This window comes from Sminthopsis crassicaudata, chromosome 3, assembly GCF_048593235.1.
Source record: "Sminthopsis crassicaudata isolate SCR6 chromosome 3, ASM4859323v1, whole genome shotgun sequence".
Lineage (NCBI taxonomy): Eukaryota > Metazoa > Chordata > Mammalia > Dasyuromorphia > Dasyuridae > Sminthopsis > Sminthopsis crassicaudata.
The window spans coordinates 72,804,016-72,818,748 of record NC_133619.1 but is presented as its reverse complement, the minus strand read 5'-3'; the positions used below and the strand labels follow the sequence as shown (position 1 = coordinate 72,818,748).

General features: G+C 33.9%; 1 protein-coding gene across 2 annotated transcripts in view; it reads left to right on the top strand.

The window, feature by feature from the left end:
* Window positions 1-13,202: 13,202 nt before the first annotated feature.
* The window catches only part of CPS1 (carbamoyl-phosphate synthase 1), a 165,003-nt gene continuing 163,472 nt past the window's right edge, over window positions 13,203-14,733 (top strand). Inside the window, exon 1 of one of the 2 annotated variants that reach the window (XM_074298800.1) lies at window positions 13,203-13,338. The gene's annotated coding sequence lies outside the window, so the exon portion shown is untranslated. Of the gene's footprint in view, window positions 13,348-14,733 lie in introns of both variants that reach the window. The other variant, XM_074298801.1, reaches the window with a different exon arrangement.

Sequence of the window (14,733 nt, the reverse complement as noted above, 5' to 3'; positions counted from 1 at the left end):
TTGTAATCTTTGCACATGCAGGGTCCTGCCCTCAGTGGAATATCCTATGGCTTTTGAATTGTAATGGTCAAAAAATGGAACACTGCATAAACAGGGGTCCTTATTCTTTCTTTCTTTCTTTTTTTTTTTGGTGTCATGGGTCCATTTGACAATTTGACTAATTCCTTCTCATAATCATGTTTTTTAGAGGAGTAAAGCAAAATACATAGTATTGTAAAAGGAATTTTTTTTGAAATTGTTTTGAAAATTGTATACATACAATTGTATACATTAAAAATGTATACATGCACATATATTTTAAGTATAGGTATATATACATATATAAAGATATATGTATATATATATTTAAAGTTCACAGACTTTGATTTAATGGAATCACAACATCTCTCTATTTTACTTAGAGTTCCACCTTTCCTTAAGGTTCTAAATAGTCTTTCTCCAAATATTCCCTCTCTCTCAACTCTCCCAACTCAACCCAAATCTAAACACTGTGGTTTAGATTTCTGTGGCAAGGGCAATGAATTCAACCATGTAAGAGTGGCAATTTTCTGATATTCTACATTCACTTTAGGAACCTATAAAGGCTGGATATCTTTATAGCACTTCCCTAAGGGCTTGAGATTTTTTGGCAGAGAAATACAAACGTAATCGCCTAATATTTTGTTCAGTACCATTTTCACTATAGAGGCCATCCAGCATGGGTGGAGGGCTCGGAAATCCTGATGAGGAAATGAACTCTAGGTTTCTAGAAGGCAATTCCTTAAATATCAGATGATTTGGGCTTTTGAAGTAACTCATAGTAACAGTGAGAGCAACTTCCCGATATTTTGTCTTTTCCTATCCAGCTTCATCCCTTGCTGATTCATTAGTGCTTGGGGATGTATACATTCTCTTTTTCAATACAGTACTTCTTAGGAGCTCCCCTTTCTCTTTTTGTCTGGATCCTCAAGTTTTCTCTTTAGAGTTTTTAGATAACCCTAAAACTGACATTTGCCAGAAACTCTCCCTTCCCTCTTTAGAAGCCTAGACTCCAGATTTTGAACCTTAGGAACTTTCCTTTAAGGCAATGTGTATAAAACTAAAAACACAGATAAGTGTCATTGACATTAGGGAACCGGAAAGAAGGACATCTGCACAGTTTTCTCCTGGTATAAGTTTATCCTTAGCACATTGCTGTCTGCTTTGTCCTCTAAATAGTAAAAGAGACCTAAAAGGATAATTCTGTAACTCATTTCTCCTTTTCTAGAGCAATGTAAAGGAGTGGCTCTAATGTGTAATTGTTTGATAGTGTAAATGAAATAATTTATCCCTATTTAATTGACAATAGTTAAAGCCAATCATTCCCACCTCAATTTATGAGCTATCATCAAAGTCTCAAACAAAGCCTATGAACTCATTAATTTTATGAGGAAATTCTCCTTGTCAGCTTCTTATATTCTTTTAAAAATAATTTCAGGGAGATTGCTTCCTTAAAGACCAAGGTCATTGCTGTATCCCACTAGTTTATCCCCGTTGCTGTCTATTCATCAGAACAGAAGCAGTATTATGTTTGTGCTTGGGATATCTGAAAATAGCTAAAATTTATCTTCAAATGTGGATAGGCTTCTAAATAGAGAATTCTCTTTCAGCAGATCAGTTGTTCTACAGTAAGCATAACTTCTGAATTGTAATTTTACATAATTGGGTTTTGAATGTTAGATCACCCAGACCTATGCCCATCCTGTTATTGGAATGGGAATTAGTGGTTATTAAGATGGTAGATTCAGGTAGAAGCAAACATTTGCCATTACAATTGCCTCAGAAACATACATTGGACATTCTTCCTATACTTGGAGCCAAGCAGCATCTTTCATGTCCACTCCTCCTTCCCAATTTTTGTTTAAAACTTGAATCAGAACTTAGGTTATAGTTGGGAAATGGGACATAATTTTCAGAGTGCCAATGTTTTTGTTAGGGTCCCTCTGATACTACCAGTATTCTCCCAACTTTGATGCAGACATTCCCTAAAGGAAAGAAAATGTATTGTAATGTATTGAAAGTATTTTCTACTTATTTTTGTTTTTTGTTATTTTGATCTTAGAAAAACATGGAAAGACTTGCATGAAATAACAAAGAGTGAAGTGAGCAGAACAAAGAGAACATTGCATACAGTAACAGCAATATTGTTTTAAGAATGACTTTGACAATAAATCATTTTGACAAATTTACTAAAAAGGACATATGAAAAAAGATGCTATCTACATCCAGAAGAAAAAAACTGGTAAATAAAATTATATATAGCATATTATATATATATATGTATATATCTATATACATGTTTATGTATTTACATATATAGACACAAAAGTGTATATACACATTTACATATGTACATATATGTTTACATACACATGTTATATATATGTACACACATATTAGACACATATTTGTGTCTAATGGTAACCATCTTTATGGCAAGGGTGGCAGTAGAAAAGAGAAAAAAGAAAAAAATTCCATAACTTTATTATATATTAATAAGAAATAGCAAATTGTACATAATAGATCTGGAGTTTTATATGTAGTCATCTTTTTAAAATTATATTATGTTATGGAAATTCTTGTTTTATTTCAGGAATTAAAAACAAAATGAAATTTAAAAAGGAAAAGAAAGCATTTTCCATTTATCTTGTGATGCACACTAATCTTTCTGACATTTTCCATTAAAAAAAGAAAAAGTCAGAAAGCTCAGTAGATTAACTAGACATATAAAACCCTTGAGGAAAACACTCATAGGGCATGAAAACTTATCCCTAGATACAAAAGGACAAGAAGAAAACATTATGTTCTTCACTGCCATGCTTCATTGAAGTTTTGCTTGCTTGTGCTTACTCTCTTGTCTGATCACTAGAGAATTGGATCCATATATTGTAATGAGGGCAGGTTTCTAACTCTTCAGGAGTAGAAGTTAAGCTTCTCTCTCTATGTGTCCAAAAGTCTAGAATGAGAGAGAAATTTGCTTTCTGTGAAGTTGAGACCTGCTACCTTCCTATAACTTATTCAATTGAGTTGCCCTATCATTCCTTCTTTCCTAATTAAATATTTAATTAAATACGATCATAGTCTTGTACTAGTCAGGTTGAAATTATGGCAGTCCTCTAACTGTTGGTCAACTTAGTTTTATTTTCTTCCATAGTCTGTCAGTCAAAAAAGCATTTACTAAACATTTACTATATATTAGGCTACTATGCTAAGCAGTGGGAACTGTCACTGCTCTGAAAGAACTGACATTCTAATGATGAGAAAAATATAAATAACTATGTACATACTTGATATATAGAGAGTAAATGGAAAAATTATTTCAGAACAAAATAAATAATCATGTAATGGGAAATGGGAAGGACCTATAGAAAGTGAAACTTGCACTGGGCCTTCAATGAAGTCAGGAAAGTCACAAAGTAAAAGTAAAGAGAAAGCAAATTCTAGGTTTGTAAATTCATGGTGTTGAACGATGGAGTGCTGGTGTCAGTATTACAGCAGGATTATAGAATATATGGAGGGAAGTAAAATCTAAGAAAACTGGAAGGAAAGGAAGAGGCTAGTTTGTAAAGCACTTTGAACATCAATCAGAAGACTTAATAGTTTATTCTTGAGGTCATAGAGAGCCACTAGACTTTACTGAGTAGAGGATGATGTAGTGAGACCTATGTTTTAGGAAAACCAGTTTGGTTGTTGAGTGGAGAATGGATTAGAGCAGGGAAATTCTTGAGGAAAGAAGATCAATCAGAAGGCTATTGTAATAGTTTGTGTGAGAGGACATGAGAAGAGGCTATGAGGGATATGTGAAAATAGAAACAATAAGTTGTAATAATTAATTAAATATGTGAGGTGAGTAAGAGTGAGAAGTTGATTGTGACCCTATCGTGCATTAAATCTCTTAACTTGATTAATTAGTTCTCAATTCTGGACTATTGTTCAAAGGGGAAAGTTGATGAGAACCCATGGATGAATCATGGCAAGTGTATAAACACTACTATAAAAATAACTCAATCAGACATGTCTTTCCCAAGTTTCTTCAGTGGCTTGCCCTTCTTATTTGAAGAATAGCTTAAAAAACTTGCTGTCATGGCTAAATAGATATCAAATGAAGTAAAACAATTATCTTTTCTATTATGATTTATTCTCATTAGTGATGATTGGCTATATATGGATTCTACTACTTCCATACTTGGAGTTCCATTCATTCACATTAAACAAATACTTTTATTCATTACTTCCATGCACAAAGTAATTGCAGAGTAATACGGGAGGGTATTCAAAGAAGTGGCATGGCTACATAAGATGAAACAGCAAAGAGCAGTGGAATCTACCAAATAGAGCAAAATCTCTAAATTTAGTTAGGGATGCCATATTTTCAAAAAATATTGATTAGCTGGAAAACATTTAGAAGAGGTCATAGGATCATTAAGAGCCTCAAATTATTTCTGTATAAGAATCAATTGAAGAAATTAGCAATATTTAACCTGGAAAAGAGCAGCTTTACAGAAGATATAATTTTCTTTTTGATAATCTGAAACTCTGTCATGTAGAAATGGCATTATATTTGATCTGCTTGAAACCAAAAGTTGATTTAGAAGCAATAGACAGAAGTAGGAGAGAATCAAATTTAGGCTTGATATAAGAAAAACATTAGTAATAGTCATCCAAATAATTTAATAACAGACATTTATAAAATATTTTTGATATTAATTAAAAACATGATTGAGAATGAAGATGGTTTGGTTACATGGCAAGAATGAAGAATAAATGTAAGTAAGGAAGTAAGGACGACTTTGAGCACTGTTCTATTGGAAGTATGTAGGCAAGAATTGCATAGGATAAATAAGTATAGATGGGTTATGATGTACATCATTGGAGAGAATGTCCCAATTATTGGGATCTCAGATATAGTTAAATATTTGAATACATAGCACTTTAAAGTTTGAAAAGGGTTTTGCATGTGAGATAAAACTATGAAAAACGACCAATGACCTGGTTAATCAATTTAAAAATATTGTGGACAGACAAAATATAATGGTCAAAAATCTAAGTCCAGAGTTGAATAGAAATAATTTGGACTTAATTGATTTTCATAAATTACTCATTGATTTCAATGATTCGAAGCTACTTAATGCCTCAAAAGTCTATTATTTCTTTAATACCAACATTTTCTTCGTGATGTAGGTGCTTATAAAATGTTTATTTACTTTTTAACAATTTAATAGTGTACCATTGGGCACATTTATTTTAGAAAATTCAAAATTACATGTAATCCAAATAGGATTAAAAAAGAAATATATAGCTGCTATCAGTTGTAGCCTCTTAACAGAATATTATATTATATTCCAATGTTAATAAGTCAGTGTCATTACATTACATTCATGTTAGTAAGTCAGTCAATAAACATTTATTAAGTGCCTACTATGTATCAGACACTGTGTTAAGTATTGGGGATATAAAAAAGAGACAAGATATATCTTTGTCCTCAAGGAGATTACTTTCTCTTGGGGGAGACAACAAGCAAACAAATATGTACAAATAAGTTGAATAGGTTAAATAGGACACAATTAATGGAGAGAAAGCATTATAATTTAGACAGCTTGGGAAAAACTTCCTGAAGAATATAGAATTTTAGTTGGGACTTGAAAGAAATTAGGAAAACCAGAAGGTGAAGATAAAGAGGGAGAGTAATCCAGACATGACAGACAGTAAGAGAAAATACTCAGTGCTCATAAGTGGAATGTCTTGTTTAAAGAGGCCAACGTCACTAAATCAAAGACTACTTGACAGAAAGAGTAAGATATAAGAAGATTGGAAGAGGCAAAGGAAAGCTAGGTTATGAAGGGCTTTGAATGCCAAAAGGAGCATTCTTTTATTTGCTCCTGGAAGTAATTAGAAAGCTACTAGAATTATTGAGGGATGGTTGTGTGTGTGACATGATCAGGTCCTCACTTTTGCTTTGGTGACTGAATTGGATTATGATTGTGTTGGAGATAGTTTGGAAACCTGAGAAGGGCAAATCCACTAGCAGGCTATTCCAGTAATTCAAAGATTTATGAAAGCCTGTACCAATGAAATGGTAGTAGTATCCATAAGTAGAGAAAAAGGATTATATATGCAGCCCACTGAGTTAGTTCATTAATATATTTTAGGTAGGGCCCACTAATGGATAATGACCTAGACCTAGAGGAAGGAAAGAAATAAACAGTTTTTTAAGTGTTTACTATGTCAGATGCCTTTCTACATACTGGTAATATAAACACAAGAAAAAAAGACAGCTCCTGTTCTTAAGGAGCTTACATTTGAATGGGACTTGGGGGGAGGAGAGATAACACACAAAAGGAAGCTGAAAAGTGGATATAGAGAGTGGATGGGAAATTAAGGTATCTGGACAGAGGTATGTTTTTTAAGTCTAGAAGTCAGGAGCAGAGCTGAGAAGTGAATGAAGGATAATTAGGAGCTCTCAACATAATGGAGATCCTAGGAGGAAATCACCGAGAGGGGGCAGCTCTTGCAGTGCTATATTCCTGGTTGAGAAGACTGCAGGTATGGTTAGATATTATAGAGCAAGGAAATCTCAGGTGCTAAGGGAAGTTCCGGGATGAAATGGCAATGGAGTCATGTTTTTGAAATCTGGAAGTCAGGAAGTCAGGAGCAGGGCTGGGAGAAGAATGCTGGACAACAAAAGAGCAAACAGACTGGATTGCAGTTAGCAAATTATATAGTGCCTTCAGTGATCCCAACCTATTCTCTGAAGGAAATCTCACATTTTCTTTTAGCATCCTCTCAGTGATGTTATATGACTTTGAATCATGGACCCTTAACAAATGCTGAGGAATCAGAATTTCAAGTATGCAAAGGACAATGGGAAGATGTAGAAGTTGTAAGTAGGTCATAATGCCATAACTTTAATGTGCATTTAATTACATGATGTCATTAAATATTTGTACTATTATGTAGTTGAAGTCAAGGGGTAGTTATATGGTAAGTACCCAGTTAATTCAGGAAACACTAATTAGATGCTAGTTCAGTATTAAGACTGAGATTCAACAATTCGAACTCTCAAGAAACTTCTACTAACCTGGAGGTGGAGTTGTAGAACACATGCACACAAATGCTAAATATATATAAAATACTATAAAATACTATTAGGAGGAAATAATAGCTGGGAATGTTTAAGCTAAGAGCATAAAAAAGTACATCCACGTGCCAATTGACTCCTTCTGACTTGGTGGATATTTCAAGGTTTGCCAAGTTACCAGCCTCTTCCCAGTGGATCATACCATATCTGATGAAGGCAAAGAGGTCATCTCTGTGGAAGCTAAAAATGTCATATTATGCTAAGGCTAAGACAAACTCCTTTTGTTAACTGTTGAATGACATATAAATGTCTCATTTCTTGTTATTGGAACTAAACTATCAGAGTACTGCAGGCCCTTTCTACAAAAGAAAATATACTTAGATGACAGTTTGAATGCAAGAAGGAAAGTGGGAAGGGAAGGGAAGGAGGGAGAAGGATAAGTGGAAACTAGATTGTGGAGGACCTTGGTTGTTAGGCTGAAGATTTTGTATTTTATCCTAGAGACAGGAGAGACTCAAAGTTGGGTGACATTGTTAGGACTATATTTTAGGAAGGCAAGTTGTGGGACCTTCTGTGGGGACTCAGGACACGGGGATTAAGAGAGCTATTTAACCAAGACATATTCTGTGACGCTGAGCACCAAAAAATCTTTAGCATATTACAGGATATAGAGTGAGTATAAAAATCACTGCAGGGTGTTTTAAAAATTTTTTTTTTTTATTTTGAAAGTCTGAAACTCCCACAGTAGAATTACATTTTTTACTCTGCTCAGACGGTATTTATGTGTGTCAGTAATATCTTGGCATAAGAGATTATGAGATATTCTGTGGTATCACTTCCTGTGAAGATTGTGAAGTTTAAGGGGCAATTTCTTAAGGGGCAATTTCATCTATATTCATTTTTTGTATATACACATATATGTATATATGCATATACATACATATATTAGCATATATTAGTATATACTAATTGTATAGTAGAGTAGCTGGAGAGCCAGCCTCAGAAACATAAAAACCTGTATTCAGATTCTATTTTTCATACATCTCACACATATTGGCTGAGTGATCCTGAGTAATGTATTTAACATTTCAGTGCCCCAGGTAACTCTTTAAGATGAAACTTGGAGAACAATTGCTAATCTGTTTTAACAGAAGCAATTTCCTTTCTTGGATCCCTCTCTAATAGATGAAATCACAGGTTCAGATTAAAAATAAAGTATTATGTATACATTTATGTGTATATATGTCTTTAGTTACCTAGAATGAATTCTGGCATTTTATTTTTGATTGTGAAAATATAGCTGCTTGGGTAGCTATATGGCAAAGTGGATAGAGCACCACCCCTGAGGTCAGGAGGACCTGAGTTCAAATGTGACCTCAGACAACACTTCCTAGCTGTACGACCCTGGATAGGCCATTTAACTCCAATTGCCTTAGGGGGGAAATACACACACACACACACACACACATATATATGCTTTAAATGGAATATTTTAACACAAGTTGGTTCTTCCTGTCTTTCAAGGCTCTTCCTAATCATCCTGGGTAAAGCAAATAATCTTATGGGGAGGATCCCTCACTTCTGATTATCTCAGGCTCAAATTTATATGGAAGGGAGAAAGACAAAAAAATTGCTTTATATCTATTTGACACAGTACAAGATTCTCCTTCCTCCCTCCCAAAAATTCATTATAAAGCAAAAGAGCAATTAAATACAAGCACAGGGCCAGATGAAGGGCTAGAGTCAGAGTCGTAGGAAGCAGTTTAACAGCACGAATTGTGAGGCCTCCAGCATAGCTGAAGGCCCCGAACCCCCTGGGGCTCTTGTGGTTTTAGGAGATAGTGATATCTTTAGGGGCTCCTTCTGCTAGATTAGAAAAATCTTTACTGAGAAGGACAGAGGCGAATTCCTCAGGTTAGAAGACTAACTATTTCAGCTGAGCTGTGAGATTTTAATCTCTTTCCCCTAGAGACTTTTTGTTGGCCAATCAAACTATTCCCTTAGCACACAATGTTGTATAATGATATGCATGCGCTGGAGCCGAATTTGCTGTCCAATTTACAGAGCAGAGTTGCCTTCAGCCCCAGGCAGAGCTCTGGCTGCTGTGCATCTTTCTCTAAGTTCAACCAATGGCCTGCCTCCCCAAGCTGTACACTCTGTACAGCAGCTGCAACTCGTTATCAGCTTTGTCCAGAATAACAAACAAAGAAAATGCATTTTGCAAGGGTTTTCTCCCACCCCTCCACAGAGAGTCAGAGGAAATTTAGCAATCATTGAAATATTCATTGATTGGCTATGTTGACTTAGAGGAGTCCAAGGCCATATAAGCAGCATTAACTCTTAAAAAAACAGAAAGTTCTTCGTTGTATTCTTTCTTAGGTCAATATTTCTGTGGTGTGAAGATGTGCAAGTATCTTCATTAGGGAGGGCCATTTTTAGAGAGATGATCTGGTAGGCTAGAAAACACTGGAATATTTGTTTGATTTATTACTGTTTGTATCCAGATTGTTTACATGTAATGGTATTTTTTAAACTTCTTAAATACTCTTAATACTTAAATTAATAATAAATTAAATACCCTTTAATATTTAAAACTTTATACATAAATACTCTTGTATTTAGCAAAGGTTTATCACATTGATCTGACATAAAATGTATGATGCTGACAGATCTGTAATTATGAATTATATTTAAATTATGTATTTATGTAATTATGAATTATATAAAATCAAAGGGTTATAGCCCAAGAGAAGAATAGGGATCATCTAATCCAATCTTTTTTATAGATTGGATAACTGAGGCCTAGGGAAGTTTACCCATGGTCACAAAGTAAATAAATCAAAGGTAGAATTTTAAGTCAGACTCTCTGCTTCAAAAGCCAATATTGTTTCCACTCTACCTGTTCCTGAGGCAAAACCAATTGAAGATAGGACACAGAAATACAGAATGGGATAGGGGAATGTAGCTGAAACCAGTCCCACTAGGGAGGTAGGAAGACAGAGTTTGTGTAAAGTAGGATGAGACAGGGTGCAATCAGGAGAGGATGAGGGGCAGCCCTGCCTGCATAATGTGGCCCAAAGGCCAGCAGAGGATTTTGAGGGGACGGGCTAAAAGAGTGATTCCCAGAGATAGAATACTCACTCCTCTTGAAAAATTGAACCTACCAGATGTTAGTACCCTGGAGCAGTTCTCCCTCGAAGTTAGTTCTGTCTCTCTGGACAAAATAACTTTAGGCAGCTACCTGACTACCATACTAAAACTTGAGAGAAATGTATATGTAATCAGGGTTAAGTGATAAGTGACTAGGACCCTTAATCATTTCTTGGGGTCTTTGATGAGGCTTTCAACACAGGATACAAATTTGTGAAATGGTTAATTTTTTAAGGTTTCTTTGGTACTCCTTCCCAAGGGCCTCAAAGTTTTTAACAATTTGGTATTGTTTGTCTATCTCATTAATCCCTACACATCCCTGTGAATTAGATAGTTTGAAGGGTTTGCCTAGTTTTTCAAGAATCTGGAGGACAAAGAGGTTCATTGGCTTGGCCAAGAACAGTAACAGACTGTGACAGAGCCAGGGATTCAGGCCATTTATCTCCTGATACCACTTTCAGCTACTGTTCATTTGCCCACAAACAAAAGGAATTCCAAACTGAATAAAACTTGAGTCATTACAAGAATGATAGTGGAAAGATTGTGTTTGAAGTGGTTTTGAAATGTTCTGGCTAAATCCTTACCATGTCTGATGCAGTAGATCTCAGAGCCAAGAATCTGTCTTTTTTTTTTTTTTTTTTTTTTTTTTTTTTTTTTGGTGAACCTTGATTTTTCACAATTTCTTTAGGGGAAAAAATGCCTAGAAAAGTTGTGACTTAGCCAGAGTGACACAGTGCTGTGGCTAGGACTCTATACTTTGATTTGTAGTAGACTTCTGGGAGCATAGAGCTACTCTATTATCATTTTTTGTTAAAAGGCCTGATATATTGGCTGGCAAGAAAAAGAGAACTTAACTGTGAAGATGTATCTTTATATGGAGAAGATACAAGATTGTCTAGAACTCTTCAGGAGAAAAATATTATATAATTCAAGTATCCAGTCATATAAATAAATATTTGTTTTATTTTTGCTAGATAATAATAGGTTATTAAAAATCAGCAGCATATAATAGATAGAGGGATGGTCTTGGAATTAGGAAGATCTCAGTCCAAATCTTGTTTCTGACATATATTGGCTGTGTTGCTAATGGATAAATTCTAGTATCTCTAGAAAATGCTCTAAGAAGAATCCATGTCACAGAAATGTTGATAGAAAAAAATAGAAATTATATACTGCTAAGAAGTGTTATGTATTATAGTCTATATTCATTTGTAAATGTAGATTTTACTAATGAAATTTGGTATCTTGTTATATATAACCTTTGTAAAGAGTATTTTGTATTTACCTTCACTTTTAAATTACATTGTAATCATGAATTAGTCCCTCTTTCCTTTTTTTTTTTTTTTTTTTTTTTAGAATTTTGCTCTATAGACAAATTGGGGAGGAGAAATAAAAGATAAATAAGTTACAAAGCCATATTGGTAGAAGAAACCCTATATTAATGGAATCATAGGTAATTCATCTTACCCCATTAAAAAAACATTCAACAGTCATTTGAATCTTTTTTCTCATATTAAATAAAAATTGTTTAATGAGTGTAGCTAGAGACTGAAATCAAAAGCACACAGAAATTGAAATATTGGAAGCATATTTCCGAACAACTCCAGATAAAATTTATTCACTAAATCTAGTTTAGTTTGGCCTTGTTATAAGCGTCAATGAAAGTAAGGTACAATTTACATTTTTATCAGATTGAATAGGGCTTGTGAAGTAGTGGAGTTAAGTGGAAATAGTGTGGGACTGGGAATTGGGAAATCGGGGCTTTTTTTTTTTTTTGGTATTTATTTTTTTTATTAATTTTATAATTATAACATTTTTTTGACAGTACATATGCATAGGTAATTTATTTATTTATTTATTTTTACACATTATCCCTTGTACTCCCTTCTGTTCTGAAATTTCACCCTCCTTCCCTCCACCCCCTCCCCTAGATGGCAGGCATTCCCATACATATTAAATATCTTATAGTATATACTTGGTACAATATATATGTGCAGAACCGAATTTTATTGTTGTTGTTGTTGTTGCAAAGGAAGAATTGTATTCGGAAGCTAAAAATAATCTGGGAAGAAAAAAACAAAATACAATGCTCACAGTTTGCACTCATTTCCCAGTGTTCTTTTTCTGTATGTAGCTGATTCTGTCCATCATTAATCAATTGGAATTGGATTAGCTCTTCTCTATGTTGAAGATATCCACTTCCTTCAGAATACATCCTCATACAGTATCATTGTTGAAGTGTATAATGATCTCCTAGTTCTGCTCATTTCACTCATCATCAGTTGATTTAAGTCTCTCCAAGCCTCTCTGTATTCCTCCTGTTGGTCATTTCTTACAGAACAATAATATTCCATAACATTCATATACCATAATTTACCCAACCATTCTCCAACTGATGGACATCTGTTCATTTTCCAGTTTCTAGCCACTAGAAGGAAATCTGGGCTTTGGTTCCCAAAGTTGCACCTTAATTGTGTGACCTTAGTCAAACCTCTCACCTCTCTGAATCTTGGCTTCCTTCTCTGGAAAATGATGCTATAGACCTAGATCATCTCTAAAGTCCCATTCAACTTGTTTAAAATCATCCCTGATTTTGGAATTTGCTGAAATTTTTTTTTTTCATCCATGGAGGAAGAAGTTTTTTATTTTGGAAACTTTTGTGATTTAGTTGAATAACTAGTAAATGTGATAATTCTCCCCTCTCCCTAATCTTTCCAAGTCAGCTGATATAGGGAGGTCTCTAATCTTATTGGTATTAGAATATGACCTGTCACTTGGACTTTGAAGCCTTTTCTTTTCTTCGCTTAAGATAAGGAAAAGTGTCTTATGTTAAGTCTGGAAGAAACACGGAATCCAGTTTCAAGGTAGTGAAGTTGTTATTTTTCCAGACATAGTCCAGGGTATTCCAGCCAGAAGAAAAGAGTAATCTCCTTAAATAAGGACTTTGCTAACTTGGGATTGGACATGGAAATCCTGTTTCCAGACAAAGTGTATATAAGCTTTAACAATTCAAAGTTTATTTGCTTTGATTTTGATGTGGCTCATCTTTTCTTAGCTGCTCTTTTGCAAGATTTGGAAAAGAAGGAACAGTGGTGAGCGGGGTAATTCATTGGCTTCTAATGATGAGTTCTTGAGAAATTTTACTATTCCTGTTTGATAGTGCCTTATATAAGAATTTAGTATTTAGTATTATTTGGGCATGAGCCTTTGCTTTTCTCTCAATGCTTTAGTTGGGATTTTTTTGTAGTGTTGATAGGAAAAAAATAAAAGTTTTATATTGTCTAGCAAAAGTAACGTTATAGTCTGTATCTATTTGTAAATTTACTTATCTTAGATTTTATTTATGAAATTTAATTTCTTCTAAAGAGTATTTCATATTTATCTTCACTTTCAAGTGTCATTGTTATCATGAATTAGTCTCTATGTTTTTTCTTTAGAATTTTGAACTATAGACAAATAGGGGAGGAGAAATGAAGGATAATATTAGTATGGTTTATATAAAAAGTCTAATGAATTATTTGAGATATATATATATATATCCATTCATTAGCTGATTAATCCAATTATTGTAAACAACTGACAGGGTTGATTCAGATATATCTTTTTTAGTGGAATTATCTGGCTGTAATCTCCACCTTTCTTTGAGATTCTCTTCTTGCTAGGAGGAAATTGTCTGGTGATAGAAGATGGTCTGGAGTATTTGGGTCAGATAAATAAAATAAAATAAAAATTTTGAGGACAGAGAAGAAAAAACATCATTACTTTATATATGTAAATCACTTTCATATGAATTATCTCCTTTACTGTTGATAGATTTTCTAAAGAAGGCTGGTTTTGTACATAAGGAGATTTTGCAAAGAGTCTTAGGTTTCATACACTTTATTTCCATCTTGAAATTAAAATTTTAATGTAAGGTTTCTGAAAATAATTTCAACATCATTTGCAAAAATTGAAGCATTAGTTATCTATTTGACCCTAAAATAAATGATACATGGGGTGTTTGTGATACGTAAATAGAGAGTGCACCAGCCTAAAGTCAGGAAGATCTAAGTTCAAAAATAGCTAGTTGGATTTGCTAGTTGTGTGACCCTATGTGAGTCACTTAATTTTCATTTGCTTCAGTTTCCTCATCTACAAAATGAGGATATTAATATCATCAGCTTCACAAGGCTGTTGTGAGAATTAAATGAAATATTTGTAAAGTGCTTAGCAATTTGATAAACATCATATCAATGTTATTTATTATTATTATTACTCTTAAAATGCTTTTTTGTATATTATCTCACTGAAGATTTATAGCAACTCTATGAAATAGGTAGATCAGATATTTATTATGCCCATTTTATAGATTAGGACAATGAACAACAGAAGGATTAAGTATCTTCCCAAGGTGATAGTTTAAGTGGCAGAGCTGATCTTCTAAATGAAATCTTTTATCTCTTTCCTGTATACCACAGCTGCTTTCCATAATGGGGAGGAAGCTTCTA